The sequence below is a fragment of the Passer montanus genome, unplaced genomic scaffold (genome assembly GCF_014805655.1).
Source record: "Passer montanus isolate IOZ18808 unplaced genomic scaffold, ASM1480565v1 scaffold82, whole genome shotgun sequence".
NCBI lineage: Eukaryota > Metazoa > Chordata > Aves > Passeriformes > Passeridae > Passer > Passer montanus.
This window is the reverse complement of record NW_024373479.1, coordinates 2703709-2716077: the sequence shown is the minus strand read 5'-3', so window position 1 is coordinate 2716077 and position 12369 is coordinate 2703709.

Genomic DNA, 12369 nt, shown 5'->3' with positions numbered 1-12369 from the left:
GGCCTTGGGTGAACGTGGTGCTGGGCTCTCATTTGTGATCTTGCAGGGCTGGAAGTTCACCGATATAATGAGAATTCCTATATTGATGAAGTTAATTTGTACATACCAATTTTAGTGCAAATTTTCCAGTGTTTTTACAGGAAGTGGGAGAGCTTAAAATTATCTGCAGCCTTTCAAAGGTCCTGCTTAGCCACAGCTGTGGGAGAGATTTATTCTCTTTTCACAATTAGCTGCTTTTTTTCTGGGGTATGTGCTCTACCTGCCTACTACAGGTTTTTAATCTTATTAAACAGGACTGAAAACTTTGTGACCTACAACTTACTTGTCTGGAATTAAGGGTTTGCTGAACAGACATTTGAAACAGGGAGTTTATTTGAACAGTAGGGCAGACATGAAGGAAATAGAATTATCTCTGTGTTTTCTTGTCCTTACCTCTGCTCCTTTGCAACAGAAGTGTTTGTGACACTGTCCAGTGTCCTGCTGATCTCTTTATAGGTTTCACCTTGCTGAAGGTGCACCAGGGCTCTTCCCTCTGACTCTGGACAGAACACCAGAGTTTGTCTGGCCCGTGAGCACCAAGTGGAACTCAGTGAGAGCACTCACCTTCCTCTGAAATTTGAGTCCTGTCCCATACTATAAGAAAGTAGCAAAACAATTCAAGGTATATTACAAGCATGCAATAAAACATTTTTTAAAAGCTTTTAAGGAAACAAAACATTTTCTGGTCTGTTTTTAAAACAACCTGTGGAGTCTCTGGGGCAAGAGGAATAGGATTATTTGAACAAGTCTATCTTCCAAGTCTTTTTAGCTGTGGGGCTTTTTTTTCCCCTGCATTTCCCTCTTATCCAAATTATCTTTTCCAAAATGCCAGAAGCCTTTTGAAGTATTATTTTAAAAGAGTAATTTCTTCTTCTGGTGACCATCCCTGCCAGGGCTGCAGGAGGAGTCTGTTACCTGAAGAATATGAAGTGACACCGTCAGCTTAAATCAGCCTTAATCCTGAGAATGTTTTAGCTCATGTAAGTATCTGGAAGTGTGCACTTCAGAGTGGGTTTTGGATCTTTGTATTTCTAGTTGTTACAAAGTTGTTTTGGTGTTTTTTTATTTGTGAGTTTTTAATGCTCACCTGCAGCTGTCTTAGCAGACTTTATATGACTGGAATAGGAAAGCAAGTGAAGCCACCCCCCAGCTGGTTGTTGTTAACTCCCAGTAAAGAACTGGAGACCGGTCAGATGTCAGGAATCAGTTTCAGGGAGAAAATAAAACCAAAGCAGAAGGCTGATTTAGAAGGCTTTTAGCGATAGTAATGTCAATTAAATGTGTATCATGAATTAAAATAATGTAAATATTTAATTGCAGAAATGTATTAACTTAATGCTTCTACACTCTTAAAGCTCATGGGAATTTCAGTATGAAAACTTTATTGTTCTGTAAGGAAATACTGACAGATGCCAGCCCAATGGGCCCTGTTTCAGATATTGGGCTGAGAGTCTCAGTTTGCCTGCACCCAAAAACCTCAGCATGGGCATGAGTTCAGTGCCAGAATAAACCTGCCCCAGGCCACAGCCCAGCTTTTATTGTCAAATAGCCAATACAGAGCTTTCATGTTAGCATTTGATAAGGGGTGTACTCACCTTATCACCTGGCTTCTAGATAGACTGTAGCCTTTAGCCTGATTTTTATATTTCCTTTACCCAGGGATCAGCTGGGTCTTGTCCTGTGGCCAGAGCCTCTTGTCTGTGGCAGAGCCTCTTGCCCTGCATGCAGTGAAGCACGTTCCTCTTGCCACCTCTCCTGTGCAGCTGACCCCTTTGATTTTTTCCCCTTGTCCATCTCTTTTTGGCCTGAAGCTGCCAGACTATTCTGTAAAAGCCTGAAAATCCCCTCCCTGTTGGGAACTGTGTTCCTTCTTGATCTTCTCTGCATTTTTTAGGGATATAAATAGTTCTAGGAATAGCATCACCCTGGCTGCACCCTCCCTCAGGTGGCTGTGGAGAGTGAGAATGTTCTCCCCTGTTCTCTGCAGGCTGGACCCTCTCTCTCAGGCTTTGAGGCACAGCTAAAAAGCCAAACTGAGTTTCCTGCAGGCAGGTATCTCTCACCATGGTGTGAGCACCCCTCCCAGCCGTGTGGGCAGGCTGTGCCCGTTCCCCTGGCTGGATCCCTGCTGGCAGAGCCCTGCGGTGTGGGCTGAGCATCCATCCCCAGCTGGGCCAGGCAGCTCCTCGCGTGCTCAGGAGTAAAACCCTTCAGATGTTTGTGTGCCACGGAGCTCACAACTCATTTCCTCTGCTGCTTCTGCCGCTCTGGGGGATTTTCTGAGAGAAAAAAGAGAAACAACAGAAGACACAGTTGCACAGTCTGTGTTAGCTGACGCAAAAAAAGATTAATGGAGCTGCTTCTGACCCTTTTTGATTTTTTTTTTTAATTTTAGCACTGCTTGACTTCAAAAGTTTTTTGCACAACTTCCTGGAAAATGTTTGTCTGGTGAACTGGTGCTGCTGTATCATGTTCTCAGTGTTTGAAGAGTGTGTGGTTTTCAGTGATGTAATCCCTGTGCTCCAATTTACGAGTTCTGTGGAAGTAATGCTCTCCAACCTGGTTCTCAATTCATTGGATCATAGAATCATTTACATTGGAAAAGATCTCTAAGATCATCAAGTCCAGCTGTTAACCCAGCACTGCCAAGGCCACCACTAACCCATGTCCCCAAGTGCCACATCACACATCTTTTAAACACCCCTGGTGTTGGTGACTCCACTCCTTCCCTGGGCAGCCAAATTTAAATCTCACCTGGCACAACTTGAGGCCATTTCCCCTTGTCCTGTCCCTTGTTCCCTGGGAGCAGAGCCTGAGCCCCACCTGGCTCCAAACTCCTGTCAGGAGCTGTGCAGAGCCAGAAGGTCCCTCCTGAGCCTCCTTTTCTCCAGGCTGAGCCCCTTCAGTGCCCTCAGCTGCTCCTCATCAGATTTGTGTTCCAGACTCTTCCCCAGCTCTGTTCCCTTCCCTGGACAAACTCCAGCCCCTCAATGTCCTTCTTGTCCTGAAGGGGCCCAAAAGTGACCCAAGGATTTGAGGTGCAGCACTGATGGAGAGAGCAGCTTCAATGCAGGGCACTGAACCAAAAACTTCACCAGTTCTCTCTCTAATGAGGATGATGGAAGCAATTATCAGAAGCGGAGTATCTGCCCACCAGTAACTCAACTAAACTCATTTTTCTGTGTCTGTTGGGAGCATCAAGAGTCTGAGAGTTGCCACTTCTTTGCTACCATTCTATTCTGCCCAGAGGATGATTCTGGGTCTCTCCTGTGTCCGACTGTTCTGCTCCCTGGCACCAAACCTCATCTGAGTGTGCTGGTCACAGCTTTCACTGGCTGAGCAGAGCAGCTGTAACTGGGCAGGAGTCACAAATCCTCTAAGTGTAAAAAAGCAGACAGGAAATTGGGCATACCAGCTGAAACTCACCCCATTTCACCAGCCCCAGTTCTCCTGTACTTGTAGCCAGAGAAAACCTTAAGACAATGGCACAGGACAGCCCAAGCCTTCAGGCCAGCTGTCTCTTTTGACATGTATTTCACTAGGCAGTTGTAGTTCCCGAATTAAACACATTCTTTGTCTATTACATCCTGACCCCCAGCACAGCTGGTGATGTTTTCCCAAAGGAGAAGAGGAAAACTGGGGTTCATCTATTTTGATCTCATGGAAATGGAATACTTTTGCAAAGAAAGCCCATGTTTTCATCTCCTGTCTGAGGAAGAGTGGCTGGGAGGGGCTGTTCCCATCGTTGTCCCCTTTTCCTTGCCACCACGAGGATCTTGGGCTGGGACCCCTGCTCTGTAGGAGCTCAGGGGAGACGTGGCTGTTTTCTGTTGCCGTGCAGGGAGAGGGTCATTGACTCCATTCAGCTGAAGGCCTTCTGTAATCGATTTTCAAAACAGTCTGAGGTCGTTGCGCACTGTGCCCTACGGCGTCGCAAGGATTTGTACATTGTGTGCTTTGACCTGATTCTTTTTCCCCTCTCTCCCAGCATCCTGAGGTAGATCTGCCTTGCTTTGTTGTCCCTAGCACGCGTCTGGAGGGGGTGGGGTGGCAGTGATTTGATTTGATTTTTTAATTAATGCCTAGAAATGTGCATGCAGCATCAGCTTTTGACTTTCCACCGCCCAGCCTTTGGTGTCATTGCCCTGAAGTGCAGCCCTGGTGGAGCCTTTTGCTCAATGTCTGGGCCTGCTCTGGAGCACATTGACAACAAATATTTATGAAGCCACAAGCCATGGGTTTCTAAGATTTAAAAAACATATAAATTTCGAGTCATGCTGCTAAGTTCATTGCAAGACCCAGAGATACATCTTTGTTTTGTGTAGATCCTTGGTCTCAGCCAATTAACTGAGCCTCCAGGAGAGCTTTCTTTGTCATTGCAGTCAGGTCAGAATATTTTAATTTGATACCTGGAGCAGTTAAAATCTTTATATGGATCTGCCCATACATGTGGCTGGTGCTGTACAGTCAGGCATAAACAGGAGATACCAACCCCAGCAGAAATTTAGAAACAAAAGAACTTCACTCAACATTAAGTCTAGGGAAAAATTTGTGGTGAAAAGCACCTTAGAGCAGCAAAACATGATGTTATTTCTCTAGATTAAATGTTAATTCGTTAGATTAATATTTGCACATATTGCATACTTATGGCTAATATTTTATTAAAGCATGAAAGTAGGATAAATACTGCTTTTAATAAAGTTTGGCAAACAAGCTCAGCCCTGTATAAATGTCAAATACAGTCTGTGTTTAAATGAAGTCACTGCTGTCAAAAACAGACATAAAAAGTCTCAAGACATTACCCAAGCAAATCCATGCCTACGTTCCAGCCTCATTTAGGAGCACAATCTCTAATTGCAGAAGTGCTTTTGAAAACTGTATTAGGAATTTTCTCCACTGGCAAATCAGCGATTTTCTTTGCAGAAGCAAACAATGGAGAAGTGACCTAAATACACACAATTATGCAGGAGATTTTGCTTTGGGGCACAAAATGGAATTGTAGGCCGGGTATGAAAGTTAATTTGAATTTCAGAGTGAGTCCCAACTGTTGCAGAAGGGAGAGTCAAAGGAAACTATATTTGAGGGGTTTTTCCAGCCAGCTGTGAACGCTGAACTTCCCTGCAGTAATCTCCTGTGTATAAACTTGTAAATGCTTGTGGAGCAGCCTCTCTCTCACTGCTGAAGTTTTCTCACCCCTTTCCCTCTGTGTGCTCTCAGGGAGGTGTCCTAGAAGAGGATGGCCTCGTTCTCCTGGTTAGTGGGGAATGCTGGATCTGGGATGCTGCCACAAAGTCTGGCTGCTGCAGAACTGAGCAGTAGAAAAAGCAGCTGATGTGAAGTCAAGGTCCAGACATCTCAGCAGTAGAAAACTGCAGAGAAATCCGAGGGTCAGGATGCTGTTCTTGCCTTCTCTTTCTCTTTGCAGACAGGATATGATTTCCAGAAAAAAAAAAGAGAGAAAAGGCAATGAAAACCAAAACAGTCCTGTGTAATCAATGGGAAGAGGCCAGAACTGTCTGTTCATCTCAGCTGATTATAAAGCAGAAAAGTAGCAGAGGAAATGAAACAGAAAATTGAAATAGAAAAACTAACAGAAAAATTATAGAAAAACAGATAGAATTAATAAAAATTAATAGAAAATCAAATGTAATAAATAAAAAATTAATAGACAATCCAAAGCTGGTGGTCTCCTATTTTTATGCAGGCTAAACCTGTAGGCTCTGATAAAAAAAAAAAAACCACCTTGCATTTTCAGTGTTCTCAGAAAATCAGCATGTTGCAATATGGTAAAGACACACCTGTGGTCTGCAGTGCTTCTTACTGAGCAAATTCCTTCACTCAGAGATGTCAAAGCCTTTCCATGGGAACCATGTCTCCAATTCTGCTCCTGGGCTGGAAAAATCCTCTTCTGGGAGAGCCAGGCAGAGCAAGGCAGTGGGGTGGGACAAGCAGACAGGCTGTTTTCATGTCTGGGATCCAGGTGAACCTGCAAACTCCAGGAATGCTGCAGTGCAGCCTCTTACCCATTTCTGTGCTTAGGAAAACCTCCAAGGGTCATTGTGGGCTGAGCTGGGCAATCCATGGAGAAATGGGCAAAAACCTGGTGGGGGCTTCCTGCAGCTTTGGAGGGAGGAGGTGGAGGTGGAGGAAGGAGGGACAGATCTTTATTTGGCCCAGAGAGAAACCAAACTGGGAAGATTCCCATATTGGGGTCTCCACTGTGCATGTGCTCATGCCTTAATTTCTTTAGGAGTAATTACACTTGGCTCCACTTTGTCCTACAGTTCATACAGATGGGGAATATAAAAAAGTGGTGATGTAATGTCTCCTTTAAAAATATCTGCCCACTTCCTCCTCCAGCCCATGGGTCAGAGGGAGCCATGGAAAAGAGGACATTCCTCCTGCCTCTGTCTGATTCTGGCCTTGATAGGGCTCAGACCAATGTTGCTTCAATTAATTTATTTTCTTTTATAACACATGTTTCAGAGCACTTCAAAAGCTGGATTCCCTAATCTTTGGGAGATCAGCATGAGTCAGAAGCATCTGCAGGAGGAGCAGGAAGGTGCCTGAGCTGAGTTTTCCAGAGCCAGCAGCAGGCACGCTCCTGTCAGGGGGAGCAGAGCTCTGGCAGGGGTAACTCAGGGGCTGTAGGAGGAGGCTGTGCTGGGATCTGCAGAGCCCAGAGCTGCTCTCCTCCTCTGCTGTGAGCTGCTGCCTCAGGGACATTCCGAGAAAGCAGCTTCAGCACTGCTGCCCTCCCCTGGATCACAGCACCATGGAATTACCAGATGGTTTGGCTTGGAAGGGACCTTAAAGATCATCCAGTTCCACCCCTCCTGTCATGGTCAGGGACACCTTCCACTATCCCAGGCTGCTCCAAGCCCCCCTTGAGCATTCCCAGGGATGGGGCAGCCACAGCTTCTCTGGGCAATCTGTGCCAGGGCCTCTCCACGCTCACAGGGAAGAATTCCTTCCTAATATCCCATGTAAACCTACTGACTTTCAGCTTAAGGCCATTGGGATTTTTGTTGGGATTTTGCTCGGAGGGAAAGACAGGACACACCTTTGATTCAGGTAGGTGCAAAGAAATCTCACATGCAGTGGAATGGCCAGGCTGGGTGGGCCCTGAGCAACCTGGTCTAGTGGAAGATGTCCCTGCCCATGGCAGGGGTTGGAGATGATCTTTGAGGTCCCTTCAACATAAACCACTTGTGATTCTGTGTGCCACAAAGCCAGGGCAAACAGGGGAGCACCTCATCCCTTCACCCCTGGTTCATCCATGCCTGGACTTGCTGCATCAAGCTGCAAGCCTAAATCGTCTCAGTTCTCACTTTCCTGTGATTATCATTGTCACTGTTAATTTGTTTTACAGCAGAGCCCGGGGGCGCCAGTCATGGATCAGCCCTGGCTGAGGAGAGCTCCTGCCACAGAACAAAGGGATGGCTCCTGCCCCGTGTGGGTGCAACAGGCGAATTCCAGAAGCTTCTGTGAAACAAAGAGGGAGCAGGAGGCATCCAGGGAGCACCCAGAGATGGGAAACCCTGCTGGCAGGGGCTGGGGAGGTGTGGGAAATAGTAAAGGTAAAATGATTGGCATGGGTTGGGCTCGATCATCTTTCAGGTCTATTCCAACCTAGTCATTCTATGAATTCTGTGAATTCTGTGAAATCTGTGAATTCTGTGATTTAATAGTAAAGGCAAGATGACAGCGAGGAGGGAGAGGTTCTTTCATTTCATTTTAGTGGCACAATTTTCTTAATCTGGGTCTTCCAACACTGACATCTGAACAGTTAAGAAGGGTTGAGAAACAAATCTCCTCCTTTAAGGGGCACGATTTGTGTCAGATCAGGGAGGTGAACGCTGCCTGGGCTGAACACCCTCCATCAGCAGCACCCTACCAGCCACAAACATCAGAGAGTTATGTCCAAAAAGGAGACAGAGGAGCCCTTTTACTTTATTCCAATAAAGGGAGAGGCCATGGGGCATTCCCGTGGGGGTCTCTTAAATTTTGGAGGACGCAGCCTCCTTTTTTATCCCAATTTCCCAGCTGCATTTCCTTTCTCTCTTTCCCCATTCGCTGAGGTACTTGAGAGGTACAGACTTCCCAATATGCCTCATACTAGAGATTTCCCTCTAATATATAACCTTTTAATTTTATTAACCTTTTAATTTTTAATTCTTATGGAATTTAGGGGTTTTCCCCATTGTTTCTTTCATCTTTCAATGTCTAATTTCATTTATCAGAAAACCTAAAGTTTATTTGTAAAAGCAAATATCTTTTTCCATTCATCAATCAGTGCAATCCTTCCCATTGTTTCTTTTATCTCCCAGTGCTAGTTTTATCTACCAGCAGACTCACAGCTTGTTTGTAGAGACAAATCTGTCTTTCCTCTTGTTATAAATGAATACCCCAATTTAATAATTAAGGAAATGTATTAAATTATCAAAATATAAATTTGGAATAAGCCACAAGCATTTCCACTCTGAGCCAGGCTATCAGAGTCGGGGAGACTCAGGATTTGGCCTCTATTGCACCAAAGTCCCCGTGGGTCTCCAGAGGTAATTTCTAAGGGGTCTGTTTTACACAGGCTTTTTTATACAGTTTTTTGGGCTCTGGAAGGGGTTCTTCTTTAATATATTATTTCGTTTCCCGGAGCCGGATAATTGCTGGAATCCTGTCAGGGATTCCGGGATAAACTTTCCGGGATAAACTCCTGATGAAGCCTATCAAAATGCCTCCTGCTGGGGTCTTGTCAGCCGGGAGAAACCCCTTGGAATATACATCTCTGGAGACAGTGTCTTCCTGGGGTTTGAATCTTTATCACTTGGTTGGTTACTGCTTGTTGCCACCACCGGTTTTAGTACACAAAACGCTGTGGCTTTTCATTTCATTTAGCACAAATTATTTTATAACATATATCACACTCTCGCTACCAGCTGAAATACTCCAGTAATACAATTTTGAGCAGGACTGGCAGTGTTTGCCCGCAGTGATGGCAGGGGGGGCAGTGGTCAGTGAGGTGGCAGGCAGCTGTGGCTGCTGCAGGTGTGGCTGCCTGCCAGCCCTGCTGTCACACTCGGGCTTTTCCCTGTCCCCAGAGATCCTGCAGGCAGCTCTGCGGGTCACCTGGCAGGAGGCGGGGAGCGCTAATTCCCTTTGTTCCCCCGCTAAATTCCATTTCCCTCCCCTTTGTGCCGAGCCCCAGGTCCATGCAGCTCTAGGGACAAAGCCTTGGGGGAGGCTGGCAAATCGCAATCCCTCCGTGGTGAATGGCCACGGGCCGGGATGGGCTGGAGCGATGCACCTGGAGCCGGTAATTACGGGCTTGAGATGCGGGGAAGGGCTGAAGGCGCGCCAGAGGCCAGGTGGTTGCTGTGATGGCAAAGGAAGGACTTTTCCCGCTGGAAGAACAAATGGACCGCTCAGGAGTCTGCTGGTGATGGAATGATTCATCTTTTCTCTTTTCCTCCTCCTTCTTTCCTTGACTTTTGGGGGGTTTTGTTCATCCTCTGCTACCTCCCTCTTTTGTTTGCATTCCTAGAGCAACAGCTGGAGGTAGGAAACCCCACAGTGGCTTATTCCAGCTGAGACTGAATTTCAAACAACCTGTGCCTTAGTTTCCACCCAGACCCCTTTGATCTGCAAACTGGCTGAATGACTGAAGCAGGAATTTGCTTCACCGGCCACCCAAGCTGGATTTCTTGGACCTGCAGCAGCTGTGTGGCACTAAATGAATGCTGTAAGTGATGGTGGTGATCCTCTGCCTGCCAGAGATGTGCAGTGCTGCTGAGCTCACCATGGTCAAAGCTCTCTTTTAGCAATTCTTTGTACTTTCTGCCACTGCAAAAATCAAACGAGCTCGCATGGGTGAAATATGAACTAGAGAAACATCTTGAACTGGGAGAGTAACACTGTGCTCTTCCTTTTGAGAAGGAAAGGAGGGTGGGATTTCTAGGGGGCTCTGCATAAACACTGGGGCTTGGAAATGTTCATCCAAGTTTAGTCTCTCATCCCCACACAGGTGGGAAGAATCAGAGAACTGGGGAATGGTTTGGGTTGGAAGGGACCTTAAAGATGCCCTGGCAGGGGTTGCCAGGGAAGCTGTGGCTGCCCCATTCCTGGGAGAGTTCCAGGCCAGGCTGGGTGGTGCCTGGTTTGGTGGAAGGTGTCCCTGTCCATGGCAGAGGAGTTGGAACAAGATGATGGAATCATCCACAGCTTCTCTGGGCAACCTGTGCCAGGGCCTCACCACCCTCACAGGGAAGAATTTTTTCCCAGCATCCCATCTAACACTGTCTTCTATCAGTGTGAAGCCATTCACTGCTGTCCTACCCCTCCATGCCTTTTAAAATAGTCCCTCTGCAGCTCTCCTGGAGCCAGTTTAGGCACTGGAAGGCATTTAAGGTGTCCCTGGAACATTTTCTTCTCCAGGCTGACCAGCCCCAGCTCCCTCAGCCCGTCTGCAGATCCAGCCCTTGGCTCCCCTTTGTGGCCTCCCTGGACAATGATGTCCCTGTACTCACTGCTCTCCAGTCCTGGGACTTGTGCTGCAGTGAGCAACCCCTCTTCTTCCCAAATGTTGTTTTCAGTCATACCAATTCAATAATACATGCATTAAGAGAAGAATCCTTGGGCAATAATCCTGCATCTCCAGAAGAGACTACAAAGAGCTGTTGGTTTACTTCCATGCTGCTTCCAGCCACAATGATCCAGGGAAAGGCATCCTGAGGCCAAACACAAAAAGCTGGGTTCGTTTCCCAGTGCTGGAATATTGTAAGGGCTGGCAAACAAGTCTCCCTGCATGGATCTTGGGGAAATCTGCTGGTGCTGCTGGCTTTTCAAGGTGGATTTTTTGACCCTGAAATGAGCATGATGGAACAGGTATTGTGGAGATAAGACTGATGATGGGAGGTAACCCAGCCCTTTAGGAGGGATTATTTATAACTCTTTAAACCAGAGAAAGGTAAACTCTGAAATAAACCTCTTAATTTTTTATCTTGTCTTCTTTTCTTCATGTACTTAATTTTCCAAATTTTATTGTAAAGCACCTGAACAACAACAGTCAGTGTACATTTTACCACTGTGTGTGACTTTTTTTGTTTTATCCACTTCTTTATCTATTATAGCTCTTCCCTCTCCCTTCCCCCTTCCCCTCTCCCCCAGTAATCACCATAACTCGAGGGGAAAGAGTCAGGATTCTGGCAAAACCTGTTTCTGACTGAGCAAGTGAAATCCTGCCCCCACTGACACCAGGGGCACATTCACTTTGCCCTTGTTGAGGCCAGAGTTTCAACTCTTGTTTTTGTTGATCATTTTGGAGAGGCCATCGGAGAAGAAAAGAGGAAAAGAAGAATTCGATTAACAGGGACCTCTTGCCCCAGAGCAGGTGTAGGAGCACACACAGGCTGAGGAGTTAAATGTGAGAGAGCAGCTAAACATGAACCATCCGTGGATGCTTTTTGTGACACATCCACCTCCACAATGCTTATTTCAAAAAAAATAGAACTATTTCAAAGGCAAAATAAATCCCATTTAAATGCATTTCATTGCTTTCCACGTGTTAAAAAGTCTGGGGGAGCAGAGGGGCTGGGGGAACCCTGGCCATTTCCCTGCTGCGATGTTATTTAGCTCTTGTCATGCTCTGTTTATTCTCGTGGCCATTACGAGCCTCTAATGCGGCACCACAGCCCGGGCAGGGCTCTCCCCGGGGCTGGGGATCTCATGTCAGGAGGGTACGATCCAATTCACATTCAGATGGAGACATTAAATCTTTTTACTCCCCGCCTTGTCAGGAGAAGCCGATCTCTGCGCGGGGAGAACGCCCCAGCCCATAAACAGCATTTTGTGTGCTCGCTGATACAGAAGGGATTGTCGCTAAACCTTTCAGGCATTGTTGTCAAGGTCAATAATACTGATCTGGTTTAGCACAACAAGGGGGTGGGAAGGGGAATTCTGTCAAGATATGACCTTTAAAAGACCTCGTCTTCGGAGAATCAAAATTTAAAAAAAAAAAAATTGTGGGAAGGATGTTATTTTGGTACCTTTGGGCTTATCTGAGCTGGGAGTAATTATCCACGCTAGCAAGAGAACAGCTTGAGAAATTGCACGATCCATCCAATGAGGCAACCAGGGCACTAATGTGGTGAGTTCACCTAAGGATGTTTAAACTTCATTTTTCCAGTGGTCATTTTTAGCAACATTCATAGAATCATGGAGTAATTAAGGTTGGAAAAGACCTTTAAAATTGTTGAGTCCAACCATTAACACAGCACCACCGTGTTCACCACAAAACCACGTCCCCAAGTGCCACATCCACACATTTTTTGAGCC